This window comes from Lactuca sativa, chromosome 6 (genome assembly GCF_002870075.4).
Source record: "Lactuca sativa cultivar Salinas chromosome 6, Lsat_Salinas_v11, whole genome shotgun sequence".
In the NCBI taxonomy this organism is placed as follows: domain Eukaryota; kingdom Viridiplantae; phylum Streptophyta; class Magnoliopsida; order Asterales; family Asteraceae; genus Lactuca; species Lactuca sativa.
Window position 1 is genome coordinate 126,698,500 of NC_056628.2, and position 14,775 is coordinate 126,713,274.

Here is a 14,775-nt window from a genome sequence, read left to right on the forward strand (position 1 = left end):
CCGTACACGAGACCGAGCCGCACACCGAGCCGGCTGCACACACCGAGCCGCACACCTTCAACAAGTTCGCGAAAAAACGATGTTTTTCATCCTTTTTTTGCTCTAAAACTCGATCAAAAACTCGTTTTTATGAAAAATGCAAAGAACAAACCCCCCTGATTTTTCAGAGATCTCTTCGAAAATGCAAAAATCTTTTCAAAATAAGATCAAATAAGCTCCAGATCTGACAAAATTGACTGATACAATCCAAGCTCTGATACCAATTGTAAGACCCTAATTTGCTTGTGTATCAATCAGATCCAATTGATGGTGCGGAATCCTAATCAATTGGATGATGTCAGATGAAAATAAGAAGAGAATGAGAAGAAGAATAACTTGAATCTATGATGTATTGAAGATATGAATGATGCTCCTTACAATAGATTCTCTCACACACACTATTCTTCTCTCTAACTTTCTCTCTCTACAATATGCTCTCTCCTCTCTCTCTCTCTCTCTCTCTCTCTCTCTCTCTCTCTCTCTTCTAGCCTTACACTCACATGACTCCTCACCCTATATATATGAGACACCAGCCTTACACGTGTGTACATCCGCACACCCTGTGTACGGCCATACACAGGTTGTGCAGTCGTACACAGCCACAAAATTACATATTACATTATAGAAAAATATATTTTCCTAGAAAAGAAAAGTATAAACCATATTTTTGACCCAACACAAATCGATTGGAAAGGAGTGATTATTTAATGCTAATGTGCACGCTACGTAGATATCGTTGGTTGATTCTGTTTTACCATTGGCCATTTCGACTGTGAAAGTTTCGTTCAATTTGTGGGGAGTTTTATTGAGTAGGTGTTTGAATTTGTGACTTACGAAGCTCCGCTCAGCACCACTATCAAATAAAATGCACGCATAAGAGTTGTTGAGGAGGAATGTACCAGTAACCACGGTTGGATCTTATATTGCCTCTCCCTGACCCATAGCTAGGACTCTTCCCACATTCTGGTTGTTGTTCTTGGGGCAGTTGCGTTTGAAGTGGTCGGCTTCTCTACATCCGTAACATGCATGGCTAGCTCCGACGTTGTTTTAAGTGGGTTGCTTGTTTTTCTATGGGGGCATCCTACAATATTGGAGAACGTGTCCTTTTCGATTGCAATTGGTGCAGTGGAAGTCCTTACATGCCCCAAAATGGTGGTAGTTACACTTGTCACATTTGGCATTGGAACTCGCGTATGATTTGGCTGGAGTTGTTGTGGTTGAGGTTGGGGCTGGTGGAGCTGGTGCGGCTAAGCGGTAACAGAATGGACCGCTACTGTCTGTGACTTCTGGGACGGCCCTGATTTCTGTCCCTTTTTTCGTTTGTTCTCCCAGTTTTTCTTGCTTCCTCCCTCTTGCTTGCTTTCTCCTTCGTTCACTTTGGTGCTCTTCTTGTCACTATGATCATAAAGCTTCTTGGCCAGGCACTTTGCACTGTCATAGGTCTCGGCTTTTGAGGCAATCGCGTTACCTTGAATGAGAGGCATCAACCCCCAGATGAATCGTTCGACCTTCTTTCCTTCGGACGTAATCATACCAGGACACAAGAGAGCTAATTTGCTAAATCTTGAGATGTACGCGTTAATGTTCGAGTTCGGCACCGTAAGGTTCCACAGTTCTTGCTCGAGCTTTTGTACCTCCCCTTGGGGGCAGTACTCTGCGATTAGCATCTCCTTTAGTTCTTCCCAGGACATGGCATTCGCAACGGGAAGTGTCATGGCCTCAATGTGACCGTTCCACCATGACAAAGCTTGGTCGATGAATGTACAGGCTGCAAATTTCACTTTACTCCCTTCTGGACATTCACAAATCTCAAATACTGACTCAACCTTCTCGATCCATCACTTCAAAGCTATGACTCCTCCAGTCCCGTTGAATGTGCGGGGTCTTGCATAGGAAAAGTCCGTGTAGGTACAGACCTTTGCAGGCCCTTGATTCAAGCCTTAGTGGGAGCTTCCCGTCCCTTGGCCATTCCCACCACCGTTGTTTCTAGTTTGTATGTGGGCGAGGGTTGCCATCACTGCAGCTGAGACTGGCGTTTGGAATGCAGCATAATTCATATCCGGTGTAGGAGGCAGCGGTGGTGCTGTGTTGTTATTCTTACGGATTGGTCTCCTCAACATCTTTCTGTCATGAATCAAAAGGATAATGAGTATATAGTGATTTCAGATATTGAGGATTGTTTAGAGATCGCGGTGGTTTGCTTATGCAACCCAACCCGATGTTAGAGAACATAGCAAACACGTTTGTCATAAAACACAGAACTGTTGCATTAACGATAATTTCTTAGTACACACATGAAAATTTGCCTTTGAAAGGCATTCGGTACATAGAGGAAATGAAATCTGCTAGTACATAGATTCAATGAGGAGTGCGGTTACTTAGTTTTTAGAGTTAATCCTACATTCATAAGTAAAAGAGAGTTATTTGGTTAACAGTAGCAAGTAAAACAGGTTCTAGTTGCGGTGGGGGGAATTCGATGGTGCGGCTGACGACGAGGATGCACCCTAAAGTTCAGCTAGTCGACACTCAGCGATACGCACCCTCTCCTCCAGAATAGCATGTCGCACCTGATATTCTCTCACCTCTGCTCGTGCAACGGTAAGGTCTTCAATCAAACACCCCATTGGGACATAGCCTCGTTCAAGATCCTGGATGCGAGCATTGGCTTACTCCGAGGCAACTCTCATCTGCACTATCTGATTGGTGGTCACTTGAGCCTGATCGCCAATATATCTGATTTGTCAGACCACAACTGGGAGAGCACGGTCAGTGGGTCCTCCATGACCGAGATCATAAAATCTTTGCTCCATTCCATATGGAGGTGGCTGTTGTTGATGCCTTCTCCATCTCTCGATGTCATGAGCCCATGGAGGCATGGGACCATAGGGACCCAGATGACGTGGAGGTACCCTATGGACGTAGGGAGGGTTGATGACTTTGGACTCGGCGTCCGACATGTCATCCTCCTCTTCTTCTTCCTTTTCACTGTTATCTCCATCTTCAAGTTCTTCCATGGGTTCTTCCTTTGGGTCTTCCTCGATCCACCCTCCATTTCCCTGATTAGGGAAATAGGGATCGCCTGGCAAATGAAATCTTGCCATGTCGTCTATACGAGAATAGGGCATAAGAAGAGTGTAGAAAATTCTTGAAGCGACAAAGTACTCCCATAGTATTATTTTTTTTAGTTGTTTACGTTTGGTTCTTAACACTTTTGGGATATGAGCTGAGAAGTTTTAGGCTTGTTGAAATGCCACTACCACTCCCAAACACATGTTGGTCACGTCTCAAATAAATATAGTTGATCAGGCTATATTTATCTCAGATATGATTACATAACTGTCCAGGTTTGACTGTAGTGTTCAACCTTTGAGTTCCTTTTTTTTCTTATTTGATACTGTGCTAGTAAGTATGTTTACTTTTAGTCAGAGTGTGTTTTAGTCACATTGTATTTATAGTTGTATATCTTGTATGGCTAGATATACTAGTTCACTATAAACAATGCTCTGATACCGATATGTCAGACCCCTGGACCAGGCGGCGGAAACGTCCGGAGGCGGGAGACTTCATTGTACAGTATCACCACAATTGAATATAAATGAAACATAGCAAATCCAAGAATTATACATCAATATAACAAACTTACATTGTTTTACATCATGCTTATGTTTTTGAATTACACAAAAGAAACAATGGTGAGTAAGTTCCAAAATACATCAAAAGAATTCAGCATCCGCTGTCACACCCCAAAACCGGAACGATGGAAACATTCAGGGGTGGAGGACGTCATGTACAGTATCACAACAAAGCATAGTAGTAAATAAGCAACAACATCATCCATTGCATTAATAATATAAGTTAATACAAGTGTGTTCTGTGAAGTTTATAAGACACCAAAAATGTAAATCAAAATAAGAGATGAGTCTTGAATGAGCTCCATCTTCTCAAAACCTGGCATCGGTACCTGTCTACTGATGACTTGAGAATACAAGTTATTTTGAAAGAGTTGATCAGCTTTAAAGCTGGTGAGTTCATAAGCATTTTAGTGTCATTGTTTTTATGAAAATGTTTGTAAGTGTCTGATGTGTAAGTTTGTAAATGTTTGTAGTAAATGTTTAATCTAGAAGTTTGTAAATGTTTGTGTTTCCTAGAAAATCCTATATTTTCTACTAAACGTAGCCTTTTACCAAGGCATCAAATGTTATTTATGTCTGTTTCTTGTATGAGTGTGTATTTTCCCAAATGTGACTATCATTAACCAAAAATATAGTTTTTACATTACCCTTTATATGAGAAGATCACACTGGGAATGTAATGTGGAAATAATATAGTATTGTAGTGTTGTATTATAGTAACTACTATTGTACTATCTACCTTAATCCGGCCGTTAATTAAGATACAATGTGAAATGGTTGCACCATACTATCGACTAATAACACGATTGACATTTGGCACCCGTAGACTTGCAAGTCCCACTGTAGCGAACAGCAAGGTGTAGGATAGTCAATCCAGTATAGATCTATACACAAATTCACGCTCTCCCTCCAGGAGACTTTGGATACAAATTGAGCCACGGCAGCGATGCCATGCCCCGAACAATGGTTCACATTTATGTTATTGTATACTTGTATATGTATTATATATACTAGAGTATCGTATGTTCTCTCTGTCTAGTATAAAGTATGTTCTCTTTGTTTCTCATCATAGTATGTTCTTGTATAGTGTATAGTATGTATTGTTTCTCATATAGTAAGTATTGAATTCATGTATGAACTGACTCTTTGTATGTTTCATTGTACTAGAAGTAATGAGTAGTATCTTCCTAAACTATACCTATTATAGTTTAATAGTGGAATTGTTTGCATAACTGAATGTATTGAACTGAGATAAAAGCTTTTATGTCGATACATATATACATAATATATAACTAAGGATCAAACGACACTCGGACAAACAACAGCGTACTCTAAGTCCACAACCAAACAAGGAACATGAAGTAAAGTGTGCTATCAGTCCTAAGTCCTTCAAACCTTACTTATATAACTATATATGTATTAGACATGGTTTTGACAATATATATAAGTTTAAAAAGAAGTTTTGTAAAACCTTTTGAAGAGTTTGATATTAAACATTGGTGACTCGATGTCATTCTATGAAACGATTTAAAAGCAGTTTGGCATATAAGAACAAGTTTGATAAAGAGTTTGACATGTAAAACAAGTTTGATAAACAGTTTGAAGTAGTTTGTTTGATAAAACAGCTGAAAGTATAGTAATTCCATTTGTTTGATAGTTATTAATCACATGTGATTGATCTAATAACTATAATGTTTCAACTTGTATTCCCCACCCCCCACCCCCCCCCCCCCCCCATAAAATCATTTAAAAGGTTGATTAAGGGGTATGAACCCACATGTAGTGAGTGATACGAAAGTATGTTTGGGAAAAGGATGTAGAGTGTCGGGTGAAACCTTGAGCACACAAAGATCCTAATAAACATATAATGACATGTATGTGTATTTGATTAGTGTATAAACAACTAATTATAAGGGATAACACCCTAATAGACTTGGAAACTCTTAGATTGAAGGGATACAATCACATATGATTGCATAACTAGGGTGTATGGCCACCCTAAAGAGTTTACGGTCCAAACGGCATGACCATAGGAGCTTACGGTCAAAAGGGTATGACCATAGGAGTTTACTGTCAAAATGGTTCACGGTGCTATGAAGTTTACGGTCCAAGTGTTCATGGTCTAATGACCTTACGGTCATGGAGTTCACGGTCTGAGGAGATCCAACTGTAAACTCACCAAATCTTTCACAAATGATGGTTTTCAAGGGCTTCATTCAAAGGAATTGGATTCTAGGGACCAGGCTTAGCCTTAGGAAGGTTTAAGGCTATAAGAACACCCCCTTTATAAGGGTTTACAGTCTAAGGAGATGCACTAGACCGTAAACACCTTTTGATCTTGGAAAAATGATGTTTTCAAGGCCTAAATCTAATATCATAACTAGATAACAAGTATAGGAGGATGATACTTACGATTTGAAGGCAAAGAAAGGTGTTTTCGGTCCAAAACACTAAAGTGTTCTTGGTGTTCTTGAGGATCTTGAAGATCTAGACTCAAAACATGAAATCCATGGATGAATCAAGATGAAACATTGATTTAGGAAGGATCTAACACACAAAGAAGGAATCACTTACTTGATCTTGAAGATTTGGAAGCAAAAGTTTATGATACTTGAGAGAAAATCGAGATTCTAGGCTTGTAAAGGAAGGAATGATAAAAAAAATGATCATAATATATACATATAGGGGAAGTTTACGGTCACCATGACCGTAAGCTCTACACTTCCTGACCATCAACTCCTTTTGAGGAGGTTTACGGTTTGCTAGATGGTTTGGAACTTTAACTGATAAATCCAAACACTGATTCTTTTGATGCACTAGCCTCAGAATACTCAGAAACAGCCCTAAACAGTGCTAAAAGATAGCCACACAAGTCTAACTTGGATAGATTTGAACGTCTATACAAGCTAAAAATTTCGGGTTGTCACATCCGCAGCTCACAAACCTGTTTACCGATTTCTAGAGAATACAAGTTGTTTGAAAAGCGTCAACATAAAATATGTTGGTGAGTTCATAAGCATTTTGCATAAAAATCTATGTGAGTTTGAAAAACCAGGAAATCCCATATTTTCTTATCAAAATAGTTGTAAGTCTCGTTTTCAGTCTAGTATAGTTGCGTGTGTGTTATAGTCTATCGTTTTCGAAATCGTATACAATCGTTGTCAAATTCGTGTACATTTGTTTTCCCCAGAAAATCCTATATTTTCTGAATGTGTAAAATAGTAGTATTAAAACCCTAATACTTGTGTGGTATAAGCTTCGTTTAAAGTACTCAACAATCGTTAATATAGCCGGAAAGTGTAACATATGTTTATTTCTAAACAATTAACTGTTATATTCTATGTAAGCCGTTATAACTATACTAATATGACGGAGGCCTGTCTTGGCGTTTCTCAGGCGCCTGCATTTGTTTGAAGACATTTGTCACCCTAGACTTCCCAGTCTAGTTGTAGCGAACAGCGAAGGTGCGGGGTGTCAACCCCGTATAGATCTATACACAAATTCTCGTTCTATCTCCAGGAGACTCTGGTTATAACTCTTTACAGGACTTAAATGTACACTAATATATATATATATATATATATATATATATATATATATATATATATATATATATATATATATATATATATATATATATATATAGGTACTGTGGAGATTCGTCTGACTAGAATACTAACATGCTTTTGAGCAAATTGTGAAAATCCATTATTTATTGAAATAAATAAAAGTAATTATCCTTATTGGTTAAATCTATCATTTTCATTTATTGAGGATAATCCACTTGGACATCATATTTATCAAAAATGACAAAATATTTATCGGTATTGGCAAAAATGGCCCTTCCTTTTATAAGTATCAAATAAGACCCATATTTGCCAAAAGTGGTCATAAGTAGCTAAAACTTGGTGAAATGTATAAAAATGACCCATTTCTTCTAAAATGTTAATTTTAGGATTATATCTATGTAAATATTCAAAAAGGCCCTTGTTTATCCAAAATTCTACTTTTGGTCCTTTAAAAATTGAGATATTCAATAATTCCACAAACTTATCCTATAGTGCAAAGATAATCTTTATATTCCCATATGGCTGAAAATGGTCCCTCACAAGTATTATTATTTCCATTTCCTAACCAGGATTTGATACTTTCCATCATTTGAGTATTATGGTTTAACCACTTAATGTAAACATACTAGTTTTGATACTTTCCATCATTTGAGTATTATGGTTTAGCCACTTAAATCATCGCAAATTTTTGAACTCAAGAAACTATTTCACATGGAGTTTTCAAAGATATAACACACATATAACTTAGTATATATGTCTAACAAGCAAGCATAAGTAGATTCAAACAAAACCTTGACTTGTATCCTCCCCCAAAAACCATGAAAAACATCAAAAATAGGGGTATGAAGCTCACCTTGGGTAGTAGATGGTGTGGGTGAAGAGATGGGAGGATGAGTTAGAACCTAGAACACATGAAGTGTGGGGTGATCCTCTTGAGAATTTTTGCTAGGATAAGATTATAAACACACAAATTTATGTGTGAGTTGGAGTTTAAAATAGCTAATGGTATGAAACTCTTACTAGACATAAACACTTACAAGAACTTAGTAGGGTTGATGAAGGAATTGGTTCTTGAACTTGGATGAAGCCTTGAGAGTGTTTTCGTCGTTTATAGAACGCAAATGTGAGTTGTGAAATGGGGAAATAGGGTTCACGGTCCCTAATATGGGATAAGGGAATGATAAGATGTTTACTTTGGTTACTATTAGATAATGCATGAATAACTGAGTTTGTATTTGAAATCTACGCATTACAGCTTGCATCCACCGTGAACACCATTAAATTGAAAGGGGTTCACGGTCCAAATGGACCATAAACCATGGTTTACGCTCAAAAGGTAGTTCTCTAGGGTAGTTTACGACCAAAAAAGTATCATGGGGGGGGGGGGGGGTTACGGCCTAAACTTTGCCTAGGATGGTGTTTATGGTCAAAGCTTGAATTATTAAATGTGTTTACACCCAATACACCTCCTAGGAAGGTGTGCACGGCCTAAAGGTGCTTCTTTAAGTTGTTCACGGTCAACCTTTGATGTGTTAAGGATGTTCACGACCAAAGTGATTTCTAGGAAAATGATCATGGTCTTGGTGTGTAGGATTCTTAATATGCTTGTTTATGTTATCATTTTTGACATAACTTAAACTTCTTATTGTTTTCATCAACTAAGGAGGCTTTAGGTTATTATAATTCTCAAAAATATTACATTACCAACATATAATATTAGCATAGATACAAATATTACATGTAAGGGACTCCTTTGGCTTGGTTTCTAGACTTGGAAATTTCCGGTTGTGACATGAGGTAAAAATCTCTCATCTTGATGGTACTTTATGCTAGATCCATCTTATGATGTTAATTATGCATTTTTGGGTTTTTAAGTCATGTATGAAGTTATGGTCTACTCCAAAAGCTATGGATGTTAGATCTTTGTTTATTTGAGGTCCCTTGTCGATAAAAATGCAACCTTTATGGGTTATTTTGGTCGATGCAAGTGTTAAGAGTCTTATTAAGCTTCTTTTTGAGTTGTGGACCTTATTAAGTTATGTATGGGTGTAAATTTCCAACTTTACATATTAAGTCACCATTTAGAACTAGATATGAGAGTTTAGCATGTTGGCTTAACCAATTAAGTGATTAATGGGTTGGGTTGGTAATCCGGGGAGTACGTTGGGCGTACCCAGCTGGTACGTTGTGTGTACTGGCCCCGGAAGGAGTTCGCTAAGCGTATGAGCTGAGTACGCCCCACGTACTCAGCAGACCGACCTTCGGTTTAATTTCTTCGATTTGGGCCATATTTTGGGCTTTTAGGATTTGGGCCTTGTTGGGCCATTGGACTTATGACTTTGGGACACGAATAGACTATGGACTTTCTTAGGATTAGGACCATGATGATTTTTGGGCCCAATTTGGAAGTTGGGCCTTATGATGCCATTTAGGAATTTGGGCCTTTTGAGCAAATGGGTTGGGCCTTGGTTTTGGGCCAAGTAAGAAAAAGGTTAAATTGATCTTTTACCCTAGATATTGGACAAGTAGCTTAAATTCTTGATTATGGGTCGTGATCCAATTACTAATTGGATATTATTTGATGATGTTAGCGTCGGGATTTTCCGGACCAACAGATCGAGATTTATTTGAAAGATTTAACAGCTAGAGTTGAGTTTCCTCACTGTGTTTAACGTGTCAAAGACACCATTGCTGGCCCAAGGTTTGATATGTATGGTATGTGGTATTTTGGGGAACTCACTAAGCTTTGTGCTTACATTTTTCAGTTCATGTTTTAGGTACTTCTGGTTTGAAGGGGAAGAGCCCGGGATGATTGTAGTGCATACACCACATCGTTCTGCATTTTTATATTACTCTGATGTACTTGGATGTTATTAATACACTTTGATTCTGTGACAACCCGAAATTTTTTTTATTTTTATAAAGCTTAGTCAATCAACCCAACTAGTTGTCAAAATCATTAGTATAGAGTTCAATCCAGGTTACATGTCATTCTAAGGAGTTTTGAGCCTAATACACTTAAGGAATAAGTGCTAGAAAGTACCCGCTAGAACCACAGTGTAGCAAATCGGACCCTAACCCCATCTAAGTGAGTTCACGGCCACAAGACCATGAGTTTACGGCCGTAAAATCATGTGGCCGTAAACTCAAGGGTATATATAGAGCCTTGGGTCATTTCCTCTCACTTCTTCCTTTCCTGGCCGGATTTCCTTCCAAATCCTCTCAAGTATCATCCCGATGTTCGTCCCCGATCTTTAAAACTCGTAAGCTTGTTGTCTTAACTAGTTGATATCTTGCATGAACTAGTAATCTTACATGATTTCATCCGTGAAATCATTCCATTTTGTAGATCTTCAAGTTTCACCAAGAACACACACTCGTGTTCTTGGCCAATATCGACAATTTGAGCTCGTAGATTGTAAGTACATGGGATTCAAGGAATCATGGGATTCAAGGAGTTTACGGCCAAGACATGTTCTTTGGTCGTAAACCCCTTTTTAGGGTGCAAATGACACCCTAACACCTTAGTAAGCTTTGGTTAGTGACATAGAACCTTACCCCTTGGACCTAAGGACCAAGATTCAAGAAATGGTACCCCTTACCATGAGTTTACAGCCGTAAACTCATGGGGGAGTGGTCCCAGGGCCGTGAACACCAAGCAAGACCATTTTAGGACCTTAAACCCACCCAAACTCTTGTTTAAAGCTTTGGAGCACTTAACCAATTAATCCCTTAGAGTTTTAAGCCCCTTTTGGTGACCAATGGAGAGTTTACGGCCAGGAGTAAACTCCCCTGGGCCGTAAACTCCAATAAAGATGGTCATTGGACCATAAACTCCCGTATGAGGCTGTACACTCCTTTGTTGCAACCCGATAGCTTCCTAGCATTTGACTAAAGTGTTTTCCTCGCAATAGGATGTTTATACATGTTAATTAGTGTTTTAATCACTAATTGTTTATATACATATGTCTTCATATGTAATTAGGATCATTGTGTGTGTCTAAGTCTTCACTTGACATCCAGTACTTGTCCGACACTTCCATCCAATACACTCGCTACAGGTGAGTTCATACCCCTTGAATTAACCTTTTAAATGTTGCTAAATATTTTTAAATGCTTTATGGGGAGGGGGGAATACAAGTTGAATCATGCTAGTTATTATATCAATCACATGTGATTAATAACTAACATACAAATGAATTTACTATACGTTAGCTGTTTTACCAAACATATTTCTTCAAAGGACTTTCTTAAACGTTTTTATATGTTTTAAAACTCTTTATCAAACTGATTTATACACTGTATGTTTCTTTTCAAACTCCATTACAAATGTATTTCAAACAAAGGTTTTCTTTATACTTCAACTGTTTATTCAAACAAATACTTTCAAACCGATTTATAAATTGACAACAAGTCGATCTTTTCTTAGATATTAATCTTTTTTCAAAGGTTTTACAAAACTTCTTTTATGCTTTTATATTATCAAATGCATGCCCACATATGTATAGTTATATAAGAAATGTTTAAAGGACTTAGGTGTAGGGTTTTGAGCAATCTAACACTTCCTAAGTGTGCATGCAACCCTAATAAACCTTGGATCTATGTTTTCTTCTAAAATACATGCAAATAATAATTTCCAAGGTTTCTTCCTAACTAGCATAGCATAAGGATTATGAATCATAAAACTACTAGTAGAAATACATACCTTTTGATGGTGGTTGATTGCTTGGAGTTTGAGAGCCTAGCACCAATAATGTGAATGCCTCAAATGGAATCACAAATCACCACAAACACTTGGAAAACTTTGAAAGAGTAGTATACTTTCTTATGAAATTGGCCACCACTAAGTCTCACACAACTAGTGTCATTTCTTGCATCATATGCTTCTTTATATAGTGTGCATGGTTAGGGTGAAACCCTAATAACCCATGTCTTTTCCTTTCCAAGGATCCATGGGTTAAAAGCTCCATGGATCATCCATGGACTTCCATATTAGCTTAGCCCATTAACAAATGAGTATTAGCCCACACTATATAAAATATAATAGCCCATAATTTAATCAGTCGTCTTTTTAATCTCTAAATTAATTCATAATTAATTTAAGACTAAAACTAATTAAATAACATGACTTCATATTAATATATTATAACTTATAATATATTAATAAATCGTAAGTATACAATTCTCATAGAATTATCCATAAATCGTTTGGGTGAAGTGCAACCCAAATGGACCATGCCGGGTCGGGTCAAGTATGTACCAAATAAGTTATGGACTTAGACACCTTATCCAACATTAGGAAGGCTAACCCACTTTATTTCCTTTTCCCTGTTGGGATGTGGTCTGGTAGGTTATCGGGTATCCGGCTGAATGTCGTATAAGTATTCGTTATATATCATGTATACATATGTAGACATAAAAGTGCCTTCAGTCAGTTCAGTACCTTTGGCTAGCAAAGGTATACTTTCGTTGATACTTGTACATCTCTAGTAACTATTATAGGTATAGTTAGGAGATACTACTTGTTATTCCTATTACAAGGAATTACACCAGAGTCAGTTCATTCATGAGTCCATATGGTAGCTCCCATTCCAAATCCTAACCCTCGTCCGACTTTTCATGGCCCGACGCCTCCTTGGGTAGAATGTTTGGAAGCATGGAGCGAAGATCAAGATCAACCTATGCCGTTTAATGGAGACCGAAGCTTCTACAACATAAATGAAGGGGGCACAGCAGACAGAGTTCTACCAATCCTGATCCATAGAGTTACCTGAAACGAAATTCAGGGCAGGATCGCTCTACATCGTATCGCAGAAGTTGACACCAATGGAGGAATGCATATCCTTCGCACCAACCACCTTGATCATGCTCGTGAGAGATCAGAGAGAGACCACGAAATCCTGCTGCAAGCACTAGCTGAAACCCGAGTCGAAGTCATAGAGCTCTGAGTACACCAGAGGGTGTACGAAAGACACCTGCTTGATGTGGAACGCCAACTGGCTGAACTGAGAGTTCACTAGAGGGATGGCCGTCGCCATTAGGAGATACTTTACTTTCCTCCTTGTTTTAAGGAACCGTGTTCCTGTCTATGTCCTATGTGGAATTTTTTATGAAACTGCCTTGTTTTGTAGGTACTTTTAGTTAGGCCTTTATGCGGCCAAAACTTTTGCTACTCCGGATATGATGTAAGACCTTCTTCATGGTCAAAATGTCCCTGAACTTATTACATCTTAAACATCGATGATGTTGACAGTCGGCTAACTTTCGTGTCACGTTTCTGTTCAAATACTCTCATCATACTTTCATTGGAGTCTATCTGAAACATGCTTTAGTCAAGTCATTGGACTATAGTAATTGAACTCCGAAGACATTTCCAAGTCTCTTTCAGTGGTTGGATCATATTATCCACCAACCCATAGTACCTCGGCGTGAACGACAAACGTCTTGAGACTAGTCTACGAACTTACTTCTACTCCTTACTAGGACTGCATCATAGGGATGTAGGTCAAACCTTCGTGAACATAATTCCATTCCGTACTAGGACTACATCATAGGGATATAGTTCAAACCTTCGAGATCATACTCTTACTCTTTCATTGAACGATCGATGTACATCCAGGGTCAATAGTAGCCTTTACTAGGAAATCTTAGTTCATCGAAAAAGATTCGTAAGAAGATTATTGTCATGATTTTCCTCGCTTATACATTCCCGAGTTATATATAACGAAGACCTAGTAGACAATAGAATGTGAGATTTCTAGCGTAGTTTCTTTTCCTCGTTGGGATGTGGGACTAGAGTAGAATCACACATTTTATTATCCGCCCCGTCTTGATTATATCATAACGTGTATGAGCTAGGTTTTCATGTATAATAACTCCTCTCTTGGCCTAAATCAAATGATACAAGAACCGTCAGGACAATTTAACGACTACTCAGCAACAGAATGAAAAGACCAAGCTTCTCACCTTTGGGAGCTCTGGTCTTATTCTTCAAGAATACAGAATCCAAGAGGTGCAATCATACCAGCACTAATGCACCGGATCCCATCAGAACTCCGCAGTTAAGCGGGCATAGGCGAGAGTAGTACTAGTATGGGTGACATTTGGGAAGTCCTCGTGGTGCAGACCTCCACAGGATTTCCATTAGAAATCATCACTCTCTGCCTCGCATGGATGAATCAGTTGACCAACCACAAGGAATGATGTACCTTTTAGAAATGAACCTAAGATCCGAATATCACCAGTTACGAGTGTTAGTAAAGGGTGTCCAGTGGATAATCTTCCAAACTCGATGCGGACACTACAAGTCCGTAATGATACCCCTCGGATAGGACTAATACACCCGTAATATTCATGAACTTAATGAATAGGGTACGCCATTCTTACTTAGATCAGTTCGTCATTGTCTTTATAAATGACTTACTTATCTACTCTCGTAGTAAGAAGGAAATCATAAAGAGCATCTACAACAAACCATGGAAACATTACGATCGGAGAAGCTTTACGCGAAGTTCTTTAAATGCGAGTTTTGGATT

At 38.3% G+C, this 14,775-nt stretch overlaps 1 pseudogene; it reads left to right on the plus strand.

The window, feature by feature from the left end:
• The first annotated feature begins 14,250 nt into the window (after positions 1–14,250).
• LOC111880485 (5S ribosomal RNA) lies at positions 14,251–14,368 on the plus strand (annotated as a pseudogene).
• The last annotated feature ends 407 nt before the right edge of the window (positions 14,369–14,775 follow it).